Below are 16,642 nucleotides of genomic sequence, written 5' to 3' on the forward strand. Positions count from 1 at the left end.
AAAAAGTTAATGCTCTCGGAAGAAGGGGGGGGGGATGAAACAGAAAATCGGCCAGGGTGAAGGGGTTAAAGGGGAGAAAGGGATGATACAATTATGGACGCACTTACACTGCCCCACACCCTCTTGTTTCTGTAGTCAGTCACAATATCTAATGAAAGCTGAACTACATCACCTGTAAAATAAAAGTAAAATTATGATAGTATTAATAATATTACAATTATTCGTATTTAAACTTTTAGATGAATGAAAAAAAAAGTTATTTCCCTGACCGGGAATCGAACCCGGGCCGCGGCGGTGAGAGCGCCGAATCCTAACCACTAGACCACCAGGGAAGCTGTGGGATTGCATGTGTACTACAGACTCTGAGAGTAACGTATTTCAGCTGTAGACCTGTAGCTTGAGCTGACATGGATCCACATGGAGCAGATCACCTGGTGCCATATTTCTGACAGCTCAGCACAGTATAGACTGGTCTCTACACCTCTGATAAGATTTCTTTATTAATGTCAGAAGCAAAGAAAGATAAAGGCAATAGGAATTTAGAGGCGTAAACAGACATGTGAGACGTCTCCTCCCAGCAGTGTTATTTGATCACGAAGGCAAAGGTCAGTATGAGACATGACGGACACCGGGAGACAATATAGAGCCCATTCTCGCATAGCTCCAATTACAGGACGCGCTGGTATCACTGAGCTATTCTCCAACAACCGTTCTGTCACATGGTAGTAAAGGCAGTTGGCATGGTTAGGGGTCTAATGTTATACACGTGGTGGGGGGCTGAATAGAAGCCTTAGTTTAGGACTTGTGTCCATCATGACACCTTCTTCCTAAATCACAATTAAAGAGGTAGAGACGGGTTTTTCATATGTCGCGCCAATGATGACTGATCACAAAGGTATGATTAATGTATCTTTATTTTGCACAGGTCAACGCGTTTCTGGAGGCTCAGCTGAGCCTCCAGAAACGCGTCGACCTGTGCAAAATAAATATACATTAATCATACCTTTGTGATCATTGGCGCGACATATGAAAAACCCGTCTCCACCTCTCTCTGCTATCTGCCGCTTGGGTTGCTGCTGCCGTGATCAGGATTTTTCATGCTTTTACAGTAGTTGTGACTTTCACAACTCCATCTGCTAGAGATGAGGAAACAAAAGGCGCAAATAGGGTCTTACCCGGCAATAACCGTTTAGAAAAACACGAATGAGAACACTCACCTGATGAGGTTGTGCCAGTCACAACCCCTTGAAAAGCCTGTGAGTGTCAGCGTGGTTCCAAGCAGCGGCCCCGAGATGATCGTGACAAAGATTTTTATATATGTATATACATATATGAGAAACGGGTTTATGCCGCGCTCAAGAATCACTGTATCCAAGGAATTTACTTTAAATCTCTTTTTTTATTTCAGTTCCAACGCGTTTCAGGAGACGGTATATGTCTCTGAAACGCGTTGGAACTGAAATAAAAAAAGAGATTTAAAGTAAATTCCTTGGATACAGTGATTCTTGAGCGCGGCATAAACCCGTTTCTCATATATGTATATACATATATAAAAATCTTTGTCACAACTCCATCTGGTGAGTAGTACTGCTCATTGATCGCACCCTATATATATTGGGGTAAGACCCTATTGTGCTTTTTTTCCACAGCTTCTTCACCTGTAAATCACAATTAAAGGCTTTACACATGGACATCACCGAATGGGGCCTATAAAAACCATATTGACTACACATGTGTTTGAAAAATATGGAGGTGGTCAATCATTACCATGAAAACAAGACCAGGAGCTGACTGTGGAACTGAAAAATTAGTTTCCAAAATTGTGTTTCTGTAAAGCAGACATGTGGAAAATGTTATTTATTAACTATTTTGTGTCACAAAACTCTCTGGTTTAACGGTATAAAAATTTGAAAGTTGAAAATTGCTAAATTTTTGCCAAAAATCAATTTTTTCAGAAATAAACGCAAAAAATATTGTCCAAAATTTGGTACTAACATGAAGTCCAATATGTAACGAAAAAACAGTCTCAGAAACACTGGGATCCGTTGAAGCGTTCCAGAGTTATTACCTCATGAAATGACATTGGTCAGAATTGCAAAATTTGGTCCATCACTAAGGGGCTAAATATGCAGATGATACAACATTGTTAGCAACAAGCGTAGATGGAATGAAGGACTTGTTATGGAGTGTCAAGATGGAAAGCTCAAACATGGGACTGCTACTCAATACAAAGTAGAAAAAAGGTTTTTATCCGGCTCACCTGCTCAGATGGAGACCCATATGCTGTGGACCGTGCAGGGAAAATTTTTTGCTTGGACAAGTTTGCTTGAAATTTCTCTTCAATACAAAGAAGACAAAGATATTGCCTACTGCCAGGTAAGACCGTGACACATTTGAGATGGACGGCGACAAAGTGGAAGTGATCAATGATCACGCAAATGCAGAGACTACACTGGAAATCAATAGGAGAATAGCTAAGGGAAAATCAACAATTAAGGCTACTTTCACACATCCGGCTTGAGCTCTGCGGCTCAATCCGGCTGTGAAGCCTATGCAACGGATGCGGTGAAAACACCGCATCCTTTGCATAAGTTTTTTACATGCGGCCGGTCCGGTTTTTGCCGCTTGCGGCATGCTACTGAGCATGCGCATTGGCAAAAACTGCATGCGGCGGCCGGATGCGGTTTTTGCTGCATCGCGCCGCATCCGGCATCCATAGGGATGCATTGGGAAAAGCGCCACATCGGCCGGATGCGGCGCGATGCGGTTTTTTTTGCCGGAGCAAAAAACGTGCCAGGGAACGTTCCATCCAGCCACCGCATCGGCTAAATCTGCCGCATGCGGCAAAAGCCGGACCGAACGCAAGCCCATGCGGCACAATGTGGCACTAATTAAAGTCTATGCAGGAAAAACGCAACCGGCAGCAAAAAAAACCGGTTGCGGTTTTCCTGCAAAGTGCCGGATTGTGCCGCATTGCAAAAGCCGGATGTGTGAAAGCAGCCTAAGTGACTGGAGACGGTCTCAAATCGATTAACATTTCAATGGTGACAAAGACAAGGCTTGTACATGATCTGGTCATTTCTGTATTAACATATGGATGTGAACCTGGATAATAAAGAAACAAGACAAAAGAAGTATCAACACCATTGAAATGTGGTGCTGGAGAACGAGGCTATCAATACCATGGATGGCAAGAAGAACAAACAATCAATTTTGGAACAAATGAAACCAGATATGTCGCATGAAGCAAAGATCACCAAGCTACATCTTGTCTACTGTGGACACATCATATAAAGAGAGCAATCACGGAGAAGAACATCATGGTCGGAAGAGTAGAAGGAACAAGGTGAAGAGAAAAACAGTAACCTGATGGCCTAATACAATAAAGATAACGGTGGAGAAGACACTAGTGGACCTATCTAGGAGGAGAAGACCTTGGTGGACCTATCTAGGAGGAGAAAACTTTGGTGGACCTATCTAAGCGGAGAAGATCCTGGTAGACCTATCTAGGCAGCACAATATCAATCTACCTAAAGTGTGTTCATCCATCATGTCACCATGGATTGAGATTGAGCTGAAGACCGTTAGCTAACTAATTACCATTCTCCCCTTCTTCTAGATAAAATGCTTGCAGTATAATTTTAATATGATAAGGGATAATATTTTTGCCAAAGTAATTAAAAATATTTTTTAAGGTGAAGTCACTAGACTGCTCTTCTCTTGGTTGACGTTAATAATACACATACATGTTAAATGCAGGCAACTGGACATATCTTTTGAATGGAAAGAGTTGAATATTGACACTGGATCAGTAGGGGAGACATCGATGGGAGTGGAGGAGTGGTATTTTTCAAGAAATTGGCTAAAGCAAGCACCTAACATTGGGTTCAAATGGCACTGGACTTATAAATGGCTGTCAGTCTTAAGACTGTTTTTTTTTAAGTTCAGCTAAAGAGAATTTATCAATGTTGCGGGCGGAGGAGGGGACGCTGCGCTCTCCCACTGCTCGGCTCCGGCTGCCGCTGCTGCTGCGGCCTCTGCTGCTCGGTGGCTCGAGCGACGGGCCGGATCCCGGGGACTCGAGCGGCGCTCCTCGCCCGTGAGTAAAAAGGGGATTGGTTTTGGGGATTTATTGTCCGTGACGCCACCCACGGTTGTGGTGATTGTGTGGACACCACCGCTGCTCTGTATGGGGATCCCGGGAGCGGTGACAGGGAGCAGCAGAGTTGTTAGTTCTCCCCTCCGTGGGTAGGGGTTGGTTGTCCCGGGGCCCAGTGATGGGGTGGAGGATGAGGGATGGCAGGCCAGGTGCGGGGCCTGGTGAGGTGCAGGGTCGCGGGGGGGCATCGCTGTGCCTCACAGCACGGTGGTACTCACTCAGCCTGAGACGGTGACACAGTTCTCGGTAAAACACACGGCTGGAAAGACGGTTCCCACGGACGGCTGCTGTTGCTTTTCCCCGGTAGTTAACGGTGACTGTCTCTTTCCCTGCACCTTGTGTAATGTTGGTAGCGATGGGTTCCCACCGGTAACCCGCTCCCCGAATTGGATATGGGCCGGAGGAGCCCCTCTTTGCCCGCAGGCGCTGGCCCTGAGAAACTGGTGCCTTGGCGGTGTCGGTGTCTCTCTCATACGGTTGGACGGTTGCCTTCAATCGGGACTTAGTTGTTTGGAGACCCGGAGGTCCCCTTCACTAACGGATTTGGCAAATTCACGGCGACTCCTAGCCTTGCCGGGATCCGAAAGGCCCCTGCCAATGGTGCTGGCTTCTCCTTGTGTACCGGTCCGGTACCGCCGGGCCACCACCCGTCCACGGTCCTTACGGCACCTCCGATAGGCCACTCCTGCAGACGGTCACCGCCGTCTGCTAACCTTGCTGTCTCTGTTCGGGGCACACAGCCGGACCAACTTCAGGCTGCTCTTTTACTACTTTCCTTGCTTCACTCCCACTCCTCTCACTTGCTCCTCTACCACTCACCTCCAACTTCAAAACTCATCTCCCTGTTCTGCCTGGTTTTCCCGCCTCCAGGACTGTGAACTCCTCGGTGGGCGGAGCCAACCGCCTGGCCCACCCCCTGGTGTGGACATCAGCCCCTGGAGGAAGGCAACAAGGATTTCTGGTCTAGCTTAGGTGTACCTAACCGGGGTGTAGGGTGTGGTGATGTCATTACCTGTGAACCCTGGCTTGCCCAGGGCGTCACATTCCCCCTTAGCAAAATGCAGACCATCCGCGGGCTGCCCGTCCAACACCGGTTTTATTTTTCTGAAAAAGATAAAAAACGGTAACACATACAATCATATTAACATCATCCCACAACGGGAGGCACTTTTCTTAAACGTTGCAAACGGTAAACGGTTACGGCTTCCGCTCTCACCCACCCAAGTAACCTGGCCCTGATGCTGCCCCTAAGAAACAGGCAGCACCCCTTGACCCCAGTCCAGCACCAAGTTACCTGAGCGGGATCTGTCCTTTCCAGGGGATCCACGTCCATGGGGAGCCCCTGGAACCCCCAGAGGGTAGCCACCAGCCCGCTCCACTGCGGGCCCTCCCTCCAATCTGCCTCTCCGGAGGCGGCAACGGTGGAAGCTGCAACAACAACTTATTTACATCCCACTAACATTTGTGGTTACCCTGCAAGTTCACGGGCTTGTCCGTAAGGAGTCCCTTACGCAACCTTAAACGGTCCCCACGGGGACAACGGTGCCGGCAACGACAATCAGATGACTTCCTCAGTTGATCACTTATCATTTTCTCATAACTTTCAAAACCTTTAAAACTTTTAACACACATGTTCACCCCCCCCTCTAAATAGTGGTCTCCCTGTACCTAAGTGGGTGTCTACCTAGGTTGGGGCGAGTGGACCTCCGGGGTCCAGTGTCAGTGGTGACAGGCAGTGGGGGAGAGAGAACAATCAGTCCCGCTTCCCTGTTATCGGGTGGGGCAGGCGGAGGCATAGGGGAGCTGGGCACAGGTTCATCCCTGGGCACTGGCACTGGTTCTGGCTCACGGTTGACCGCTTCCATCATTTCTTCATCCACGGGTTGTGGGAATAGTATCACTGGAAGAATCACCGCGCCGTTCTGTGTAGGCCAGTCCGCTGGGAAGTCACCCATCACGATGTGGATTACCTCTTTTGCCTTCTCTGCTGGTGGAGAGACCGGTACTTCAGCCGTTGCCCTCAATGCTGGTGGGCACCTTTTCAGATGGTCCCAGGAAACCGTGGCCAAAGTGCCCCCTTGGTCACGACTGATCTGGTAGGCCTTCCCATCTTCCCATCCTGTGGGCTGTATGACGTATGGGGTTTGTTCCCATTGATCATCCAGCTTGTGGGTTCTCCTCTTCCGCTTCAGCAAAACATCTCCAGGCTGGAAAGGGCCAGCAGACACCTTCTGGTTGAAGCGCCGCTCCTGTTGTTCCCGACTCTGACTTAAGTTCTTCTCCACATATTCCTGAATCTGTCGGTACTGAACCCTCCGCCGGGTGTCCCAGTCAGCCGTCGAGGGGAGTGTTTCTGTGGCTTCCAGTCCCATTTCCAGGTCCACCGACAGTCGGCCGGGGCGAGCCCTCATCAGATATGCTGGGGTGCACTTCGTTGAGCTGGACGGGATATGGTTGTACATATCGACCAAGTCAGGCAGCTTCTCCGGCCACAGGTTCCGCTCTCCTAGCGGCAACGTCTTGAGGAGGCCAAGGACCAAATGGTTCATCTTCTCACACATACCGTTGGTTTGGGCATGGTAAGGCGTGGTCCGGATCTTCTTGCAGCCGTACAGCTGACAGAACTCATGGAACACCTCCGCTTCAAAGGCTGGGCCTTGGTCAGTAAGCACCTTCTCAGGGTATCCATGTGGTCGACAGAAGTAAGCTTGGAACGCTCTAGCGGCGGTACGGCCGGTTAGGTCTTTGACCGGGACAACCACCATGAACCTTGAATAATGATCCACTATGGTGAGAGCGTAAGTGTACCCGCTTTGGCTGGGGGTGAGCTTCACATGGTCCAGGGCGACCAGCTCCAGCGGTTGATGTGTAACGATCGGGTGCAGGAGTGCCTTCTGGCTGGCCTCGTCCTTCCTTCTCAGCGTACACGGGCCACACTCTCGGCACCAGGCCTCCACAGACTCCCGCATCCCACTCCAATAGAACCGCTCCCTCAACAGCATTTCCAATTTCTTCCATCCAAAGTGTCCGACACCATCATGGTACGCTTGTAGAATGGTGGGCACATTAACTTGGGGAATCACCAACTGGCGGATTTTCTCATGAGTCTTTGGGTTAATCAGCTCACGGTACAACTTCCCTTGGTGTAGATACAGCCGGGTCCGTTCTTTCCACAGACGTTGGGCTTCATCTGGGGCGGCAGGGTCTATTCCAGCAGCGCCTTCCTCCACCAGAGTCTTGACTAGGCGGACAGCGGGTGCCTGGTTTTGAGCTTCCTGCCACTCCTGGCTGGGCAGTGGATCCAGGTTCACCCGTTGTTGGTGGACATGTACCTTCTCAGTTGTTGGCTGGTGAAATGCAGGCAACTCGATCTCTTCGAGGTCGTCATCCTCGCACCCTTCTTCTGACAAGTGGGGCATCCGAGAGAGTGCATCAGCATTAACGTTGGCACAACTGGCCCTGTATTTAATTGTGAAGTCGTAGTTGGCCAGCCTGGCCACCCACCGTTGTTCCAGCGCACCCAACTTGGCCGTGTCCAGATGGGTCAGCGGATTGTTATCCATGAAAGCGGTGAATTTTGCTGCGGCCAAGTAATGGCGGAACCTCTCGGTGATAGCCTACACCAGCGCCAGGAGCTCCAGCTTGAAAGAGCTGTAATTTTCAGGGTTCCTTTCAGTCGCTCGGAGCTTTCGGCTAGCATAGGCAATCACTTTTTCCTTCCCATCCTGGACCTGGGACAAGACTGCCCCCAAGCCCACATTGCTGGCATCGGTGTAGAGGATGAACGGGTGGCTGTAATCAGGATACACTAGGATCTCCTCCCCGGTCAAGGCCGCTTTCAGCCGATGGAAGGATTCCTCATGCCTCTCTTCCCACACCAGTGGGGCTCTGAGGGGTCTACCACCTTTGGTCTGTCCCACGAGGAGGTCTTGCATGGGGGCAGCCATCTTCGTGTATCCCTTGATGAAGCGACGGTAGTACCCCACCAGACCCAGAAACTGCCTTACTTCCCTCACTGTGGTTGGCCTCGACCAGTCTTGCATGGCAGTGACCTTCTCGGGGTCGGGGGCGACACCTTCTGCTCCCACCACATGCCCCAGGTACTGCACTCTGGGTTTCAGCAGATGACACTTGGAGGGCTTCAACTTCATCCCGTACTTGGCAAGTGACGCGAACACCTCGGCTAGGTGTTCCAGATGGGCTTCATATGTCTGTGAATACACAATTACATCATCCAGATACAACAGGACGGTCTCAAAATTCAGGTGCCCCAAACAGCACTCCATCAGCCGTTGGAAGGTACCCGGGGCATTGCACAGCCCGAACGGCATACTGTTGAATTCACAGAGTCCCATAGGGGTGGTAAAGGCAGTTTTCTCTCGGTCTTCGGGCGCCACGGCCACCTGCCAATACCCACTGGTGAGGTCGAGGGTGGAGAAGTAGTTGGCGGTTCTCAGCGCGGACAAGGACTCCTCGATACGGGGCAGAGGGTAGGCATCCTTATGTGTTATCTGGTTAATCTTCCGGTAATCCATGCACATCCGCATGGTGCCGTCTTTCTTCTTAACCAGCACCAATGGGGCGGCCCAGGGACTACAGCTGTCCCTAATAACCCCTGCCTCCCTCATATTCCTCAACATGTCCTTGGCGCACTGGTAGTGTGCAGGGGGAATGGGTCTGTACCTCTCTTTGATAGGGGGATGTTGACCGGTAGGGATATGGTGTTGGACCCCTTTAATCTGCCCAAAGTCTAGGGGATGTTTGCTAAAAACTTGCTCGTACTCCCGTACCACCCTGTATACCCCTTCTTTGTGATATGTAGGGGTATCGTCAGTGCCCACGTGTAGCTGTTGGTGCCACTCCTCTGACTCCCCTTGGGGCGGGTGAGTGCTGGCAGTAGGTAGTGAAACTGGAGGAGCTGCTTCATGGATGGTGTGGGGATCTAGGGTGAGCAACTTGGCAAGTGTAGCATACCGGGGAAGCCTGACTTCTTCCTCCCCACAGTTCAGCACCCTCACGGGCAATCTCCCCTTCTACCACCCCTCGGGCGGCCATCACTGTGGGCCAGTGTGCGAAGGGCATGGGCTCTATCATGGCAGGGTAGTGACGCCCCTGAGGCCCTACTGCTGCCCTACACCAAATCATCATCTCACTCCTAGGGGGCACAGTCAACGGGGCAACATCCATCACTCTCACTCCACCAATCTCCCCTCCTGTCGAGTTTACATGCTGGCGGTACATCAAGGCTCGGATCTCACGCTGCACAGCTCTTTGTCGGCTCCCCGCCGCCGTGGCGGCCAGCTGCTGCAGTAGGGCCAACACATCACTCATACAGTGCTCCATCACATTGGTTCCCAGCACTATCTTCGGGTTATGATCACTGGTTTCATTCATGATCACAATCATACCCTGGTGTTGCAGTTCAGCTCGCCCCACCGTCATGGCCACTTGTTTATACCCCACTTGGGTCAGTGGGAGTCCATCAGCAGCAATCAGTGTTATACTAGTATCTGGGGGAGCCAGCTCGTCTGTCCCCCAACACCGTTGGTACAATGTGTATGGTATGGTGGTTACCTGTGATCCAGTGTCCAAGAGAGCCATGATGGGCCGATATACCGGTCCCGCCAGTCTGGGGGGCCACGGGGTTCTACTCCTGAGGATTGGCCCGTGGCCCCAGGGGTTGCTCGTTTAACGGGCACTGTCGGAAGTAATGGCCAGGCTTGCTGCACCTGTAGCAGGTTGGAAGTCTGTTCCGCGAGTTGTTAGCACTTCTCCGCTGCATCCAGGGAACATCCTCAGGGCTGTTGGCGAGCTGTATCTTGGTTGAAGGCTGGGATCTGGTCAGAGGTTGGAGTGCGTCGAGAATCTTGGTGAGGTCTCCATCCATGCGGCGGACCTGGGCAGCCAGTTCTTCCATCGTGCTGCTTGGAGCTGTAGGCACTGGAGAGGCTGGTAGGGCAGGGGCCACCACGACGGGGGCCATCTCAACTGGCCACGGGGCTGGTTCCAAGACTTCCGAAGCTGGGGGTTGCAGAGCTTTAATGGCCCGTTCCTATAACACAGCAAAGTCCACATCAGGGTGTTCTAGGGCCCACAGCCGGAGTTGTTTGCGATCCTCAGAGGACCTCATCCCCTGCACAAATTGCTCTACTAGCATTTTGTTGCTGTCCACCTCATTGATGGTGTCCACCCGCTTCAGTGTGCGGAGGGCGGTTTGCAGACGTAAAGCGTAGTCCCGAATGCTGTCCACAGACCGTTGCCGACATTGGTAAAACTGCATCCTCAGCTCATCTTCGGTGCGGGTCTCAAAGGCAGTCTGTAGTTTCTCAAAGATGGTGGCTACAGAGAACCGGTCCCCCTCAGCCCAGGTCTCCGCCTCTTGCTCAGCCACGCCGGTTAGCTGGCCCAGCACTACCGCTGCACGTTGCTTATCAGTCAGGGGGTACAATTCCAGGAGCGGGTTAAGCTTTTTCCGGAAGACCTGTAACGCATCAGGCTTCCCGTCGTACTGCGGTAGCCAGGTAGCTCCGGGCACATAGGGCTTAAGAACGGCATCACCTGAGCGAGAGCTGGGACCGCGGCACCCCCCGCCAGCGCGGCCGGGACCTGGGCAGGCCCATTCCCATGCACGGGTACCACTGCGGCTGCGACCGCCGCTCCTCCAGCAGCTCCGTCGGGCGCAGACATCTTGTTTCCGTCCCCCTTAGCCTCTTTCCGGCTCCTCCTCTGTCGGGGCGGGATTTTGGCCTTCGCGCCTCCAATAATCGAGGAGACGCTCGAGCGGGAACTTTTCGCGCCAAAGATGGCGGCTTCGGAAATTTTTCGGCCAGACGCCTCCGGCGGTAACAAGGCGCACCTCTACCAGACGGCAGAGCGGTAAGATCCTGTTCGTGACGCCAAGTTCTCGCGCGCGGAGGAGGGGACGCTGCGCTCTCCCACTGCTCGGGTCCGGCTGCCGCTGCTGCTGCGGCCTCTGCTGCTCGGTGGCTCAAGCGATGGGCCGGATCCCGGGGACTCGAGCGGCGCTCCTCGCTCGTGAGTGAAAAGGGGATTGGTTTTGGGGATTTATTGTCCGTGACGCCATCCACGGTTGTGGTGATTGTGTGGACACCACCGCTGCTCTGTATGGGGATCCCGGGAGCGGTGACAGGGAGCAGCAGAGTTGTTAGTTCTCCCCTCTGTGGGTAGGGGTTGGTTGTCCCGGGGCCCAGTGATGGGGTGGAGGATGAGGGATGGCAGGCCAGGTGCGGGGCCTGGTGAGGTGCAGGGTCGCGGGGGGGCAGCGCTGTGCCTCACGGCACGGTGGTACTCACTCAGCCTGAGACGGTGACACAGTTCTCGGTAAAACACACGGCTGGAAAGACGGTTCCCACGGACGGCTGCTGTTGCTTTTCCCCGGTAGTTCACGGTGACTGTCTCTTTCCCTGCACCTTGTGTAATGTTGGTAGTGATGGGTTCCCACCGGTAACCCGCTCCCTGACTTGGATATGGGCCGGAGGAGCCCCTCTTTGCCCGCAGGCACTGGCCCTGAGAAACTGGTGCCTTGGCGGTGGCGGTGTCTCTCTCATACGGTTGGACGGTTGCCTTCAATCGGGACTTAGTTGTTTGGAGACCCGGAGGTCCCCTTCACTGACGGATTTGGCAAATTCACGGCGACTCCTAGCCTTGCCGGGATCCGAAAGGCCCCTGCCAATGGTGCTGGCTTCTCCTTGTGTACCGGTCCGGTACCGCCGGGCCACCACCCGTCCACGGTCCTTACGGCACCTCTGATAGGCCACTCCTGCAGATGGTCACCGCCGTCTGCTAACCTTGCTGTCTCTGTCCGGGGCACACACCCGGACCAACTTCAGGCTGCTCTTTTACTACTTTCCTAGCTTCACTCCCACTCCTCTCACTTGCTCCTCTACCACTCAACTCCAACTTCAAAACTCATCTCCCTGTTCTGCCTGGTTTTCCCGCCTCCAGGACTGTGAATTCCTTGGTGGGCGGAGCCAACCGCCTGGCCCACCCCCTAATGTGGACATCAGCCCCTGGAGGACGGCAACAAGGGTTTCTGGTCTAGCTTAGGTGTACCTAACCGGGGTGTAGGGTGTGGTGATGTCATTACCTGTGACCCCTGGCTTGCCCAGGGCGTCACAATCAAGACTGGCCTTCTTCATGTCTGTCTTGATGATGGGGGTGGAGTGCTAGGTGCCACTTAATGAATCAGATGAGGCACAAAGTGGCAGGTGCCTCTTGTTTCTCCTTACCATGAATCTTACTCCAGTAAGAACCCCCATCCTGGAGCTCTGCCACTTTGTCAACCAAAAAAATCAACTTTTGGGGCTTTTCAAACCTTTTTAAGGCTAGTTCTCTGTGATGAATTTGGGCCAATATATCATAATATTCATCACTATGTCTAGCTGCTAATAAAGAGCAAATCTGTTCTGCCCCAGCTGCAGTTTGATAGAAAAAAAAATGACAACAAATTGTGTGGTATTTAACTTCCCCAAGTCCACTGTCAAATCTCTGGCATGGCTCTCAGGGTCGATCATTGGCTGTGATCTCACATATGCAGCTCTGCTGCCAATCAGTGAGCTCAAAATCTCTGACGTGGTATTCCACATACAAGGGCACATCTACTGAGCTCACGGATTGGTTGATGCGATGTCAGCGACACAACCAACGCCAGACACCTGGAGCAGCGTCAGACACTTGAACATCTTCCCTGGTGGTCTAGTGGTTAGGATTCGGCGCTCTCACCGCCGCGGCCCGGGTTCGATTCCCGGTCAGGGAAACAATTTTTTTTTCCAATAATGATCTACCACAAACTTTATACATGAATAATCCAACATTATTAATACTATCATAATCATTACAGTTTTTATGTTACAGGTGATGTTCAGCTTTCATTAGATATGACAGAAACGGGATCACGGTAATAGGGTGTGGGACAGTGTAAGTGCATCAATATTTTGCATTTTAGGACATTTCAGAATAATGCAGACACAAATTCGTCAATTCTGGTGTTTCGCTGAGGGCTGCACCGGAGTAACATGTGCCTCTAAGTGACTTTAAGCATCTGTGAGCTGTCGAATCCTCCCGCCAGTCAGTAAATTTCTCATAAATTCGGCAACTATTTGGACTAATGTATGATAAATTAATTGTCTGCGCTCGACCATGCACCTTCCTGGCTTACATGATAACTCACAACACGTTTGGGCAAGTAAAACTTGTGCAAAAAAAATATTTAGACATTTCAAACATTTTTACACCTGTTAAAAACTGATGAACTCAGACCAAAGGCCTGGGGAACGCTGAGACTGTAGCAATACTGATTGATTTATATTATAGAGCTGCAGCTGGCATCTGACTGAGTGAAAATCAGTCATTAGTGCTACCTACGAAAAGTATTTGACTCTACAGTCTTCAGTGAGAAGAAAAATACCGATGACCTTGCTAAACAACAAGTGAATAAGGCTAAGAATATCAAATAACTAAGGCCCCCATCACACAGATACACCACTTCTGGGGCAGCTGTGGGCTGCTATTTTTAAGTTGAAGGGTCCCAATAACCATGGACCTTTTCAGCCTGATAATACCAGCCCCCAGCTGTCTACTTTAGCTTGGCTGGTTATCAAAAATATGGGAAACACCACTGTCTCCACACGTCACCTCTGTTCCCGCTCAGCTGACTCCACCCCTCGGTCTGGTTTGGGTATAATCACGCCCTACCATGTTTGGTGATGTGTGGCTGAGTGAGTGTGCTGTGCTTTTGCATGGATCGGTATTGACCTCCTCCTTACCCCAGATGGGATACCACACCTCTGGCTGAGGTGCAGTACCTCTGTGGTGACTGAAGCCTCAGGGGCGCCACACTTATTACGGCAGCTGGTGGATGCCCAAGTTCCCAAAGAGGCACATCTTACTCATCAAGACTGGAATGTAAAACACCGGCATTGAAAAATTGTGGTCTGCATCTAATACATCATTCTGAAATGTCCTAGAAAAATATATATAAGCATTTATACATACAGTATTTCACAAAATTAAGTACACCCCTTACGTTTTTGTAAATATTTTATTATATTTTTTTGAGGGACAACACTAAATATCTGACATCATCACTGTGTTTGTTTTATAGCTCACTCCCATAAGTAACAATTTTCAAAACAAAAAATGAAGGTACTTTGCAAAAATAATCAGCGCCCGAACAGGGACTTGAACCCTGGACCCTCAGATTAAAAGTCTGATGCTCTACCGACTGAGCTATCCGGGCTCATGATTTTGCTTTTGTTGGTGGCATCATTGTCAGTTCTACCAGTATGGCTGATATGTTACATTGATGAAAATGTAAGATTTCCGAATGAAGGTCCTGGCTTGTCTGTATATCACACAGGACACTTGGCGGCATTTACCAACGTAATGAAATGGTTTTTTTAGATAAAACAAAAGCAGTGCAGATATGATGTTTATTGGGGCAAAGTCTCCCATATTTGGGTGGAAGTTGAGTTTTAGGGATGATAAACTCCCTTTACTTTGAAGATTCCCCTTAGAATAACCAGGAAGACATGGCGATGGGACGCCGACCAAACTTTGCTCTTCACTTTTCACCACAGACTCACAAGTAACTTCTTACGAGTCACCACCTTGATCTATATTATCCTTCTGTTTTGGAGCCCATAACTCAGTAGTAGGAAATGTTTTATTATATCTTTTCATGGGACAACACTAAAGATCTGACCATTTGATACAATGTAACGCAGCTTGTAAAAAGAAGTTTCTTTCCATCATCACTGTTTGTTTTATAGCTCACTACAATAAGGAACAATTTTCAACATAAAATATGATGGATGTTACGTTGCAAAAATATTCAGCACCCGAACAGGGAATTGAACCCTGGACCCTCAGATTAAAAGTCTGATGCTCTACCGACTGAGCTATCCAGGATCACGTGATACTTTTGCTTGGTGACATCATTGCCCCGCCAGTCTGGGGGGCCACGGGGTTGCTCGTTTAACGGGCACTGTCGGAAGTAATGGCCAGGCTTGCTGCACCTGTAGCAGGTTGGAAGTCTGTTCCGCGAGTTGTTAGCACTTCTCCGCTGCATCCAGGGAACATCCTCAGGGCTGTTGGCGAGCTGTATCTTGGTTGAAGGCTGGGATCTGGTCAGAGGTTGGAGTGCGTCGAGAATCTTGGTGAGGTCTCCATCCATGCGGCGGACCTGGGCAGCCAGTTCTTCCATCGTGCTGCTTGGAGCTGTAGGCACTGGAGAGGCTGGTAGGGCAGGGGCCACCATGACGGGGGCCATCTCAACTGGCCACGGGGCTGGTTCCAAGACTTCCGAAGCTGGGGGTTGCAGAGCTTTAATGGCCCGTTCCTATAACACAGCAAAGTCCACATCAGGGTGTTCTAGGGCCCACAGCCGGAGTTGTTTGCGATCCTCAGAGGACCTCATCCCCTGCACAAATTGCTCTACTAGCATTTTGTTGCTGTCCACCTCATTGATGGTGTCCACCCGCTTCAGTGTGCGGAGGGCGGTTTGCAGACGTAAAGCGTAGTCCCGAATGCTGTCCACAGACCGTTGCCGACATTGGTAAAACTGCATCCTCAGCTCAGCTTCGGTGCGGGTCTCAAAGGCAGTCTGTAGTTTCTCAAAGATGGTGGCTACAGAGAACCGGTCCCCCTCAGCCCAGGTCTCCGCCTCCTGCTCAGCCGCGCCGGTTAGCTGGCCCAGCACTACCGCTGCACGTTGCTTATCAGTCAGGGGGTACAATTCCAGGAGCGGGTTAAGCTTTTTCCGGAAGACCTGTAACGCATCAGGTTTCCCGTCGTACTGCGGTAGCCAGGTAGCTCCGGGCACATAGGGCAAGAAGAACGGCATCACCTGAGCGAGAGCTGGGACCGCGGCACCCCCCGCCAGCGCGGCCGGGACCTGGGCAGGCCCATTCCCATCCACGGGTACCACTGCGGCTGCGACCGCCGCTCCTCCAGCAGCTCCGTCGGGCGCAGACATCTTGTTTCCGTCCCCCTTAGCCTCTTTCCGGCTCCTCCTCTGTCGGGGCGGGATTTTGGCCTTCGCGCCTCCAATACTCGAGGAGACGCTCGAGCGGGAACTTTTCGCGCCAAAGATGGCGGCTTCGGAAATTTTTCGGCCGGACACCTCCGGCGGTAACAAGGCGCACCTCTACCAGACGGCAGAGTGGTAAGATCCTGTTCGTGACGCCAAGTTCTCGCGGGCGGAGGAGGGGACGCTGCGCTCTCCCACTGCTCGGGTCCGGCTGCCGCTGCTGCTGCGGCCTCTGCTGCTCGGTGGCTCGAGCGATGGGCCGGATCCCGGGGACTCGAGCGGCGCTCCTCGCTCGTGAGTGAAAAGGGGATTGGTTTTGGGGATTTATTGTCCGTGACGCCATCCACGGTTGTGGTGATTGTGTGGACACCACCGCTGCTCTGTATGGGGATCCCGGGAGCGGTGACAGGGAGCAGCAGAGTTGTTAGTTCTCC

General features: G+C 51.5%; 4 non-coding genes across 4 annotated transcripts; 1 reads left to right on the forward strand and 3 right to left on the reverse strand.

The window, feature by feature from the left end:
• Window positions 1-260: 260 nt before the first annotated feature.
• TRNAE-CUC (transfer RNA glutamic acid (anticodon CUC)) lies at window positions 261-332 on the reverse strand. The gene has a single exon. It is a non-coding gene; the product is annotated as a tRNA-Glu (tRNA).
• A 12,531-nt stretch (window positions 333-12,863) lies between these two features.
• Window positions 12,864-12,935, forward strand: TRNAE-CUC (transfer RNA glutamic acid (anticodon CUC)). The gene has a single exon. It is a non-coding gene; the product is annotated as a tRNA-Glu (tRNA).
• Window positions 12,936-14,344: 1,409 nt separating this feature from the next.
• Window positions 14,345-14,417, reverse strand: TRNAK-UUU (transfer RNA lysine (anticodon UUU)). Its single transcript has one exon. It is a non-coding gene; the product is annotated as a tRNA-Lys (tRNA).
• Window positions 14,418-15,015: 598 nt separating this feature from the next.
• On the reverse strand, window positions 15,016-15,088 carry TRNAK-UUU (transfer RNA lysine (anticodon UUU)). The gene has a single exon. It is a non-coding gene; the product is annotated as a tRNA-Lys (tRNA).
• Window positions 15,089-16,642: the final 1,554 nt, after the last annotated feature.

This window comes from Anomaloglossus baeobatrachus, chromosome 4, assembly GCF_048569485.1.
Source record: "Anomaloglossus baeobatrachus isolate aAnoBae1 chromosome 4, aAnoBae1.hap1, whole genome shotgun sequence".
In the NCBI taxonomy this organism is placed as follows: domain Eukaryota; kingdom Metazoa; phylum Chordata; class Amphibia; order Anura; family Aromobatidae; genus Anomaloglossus; species Anomaloglossus baeobatrachus.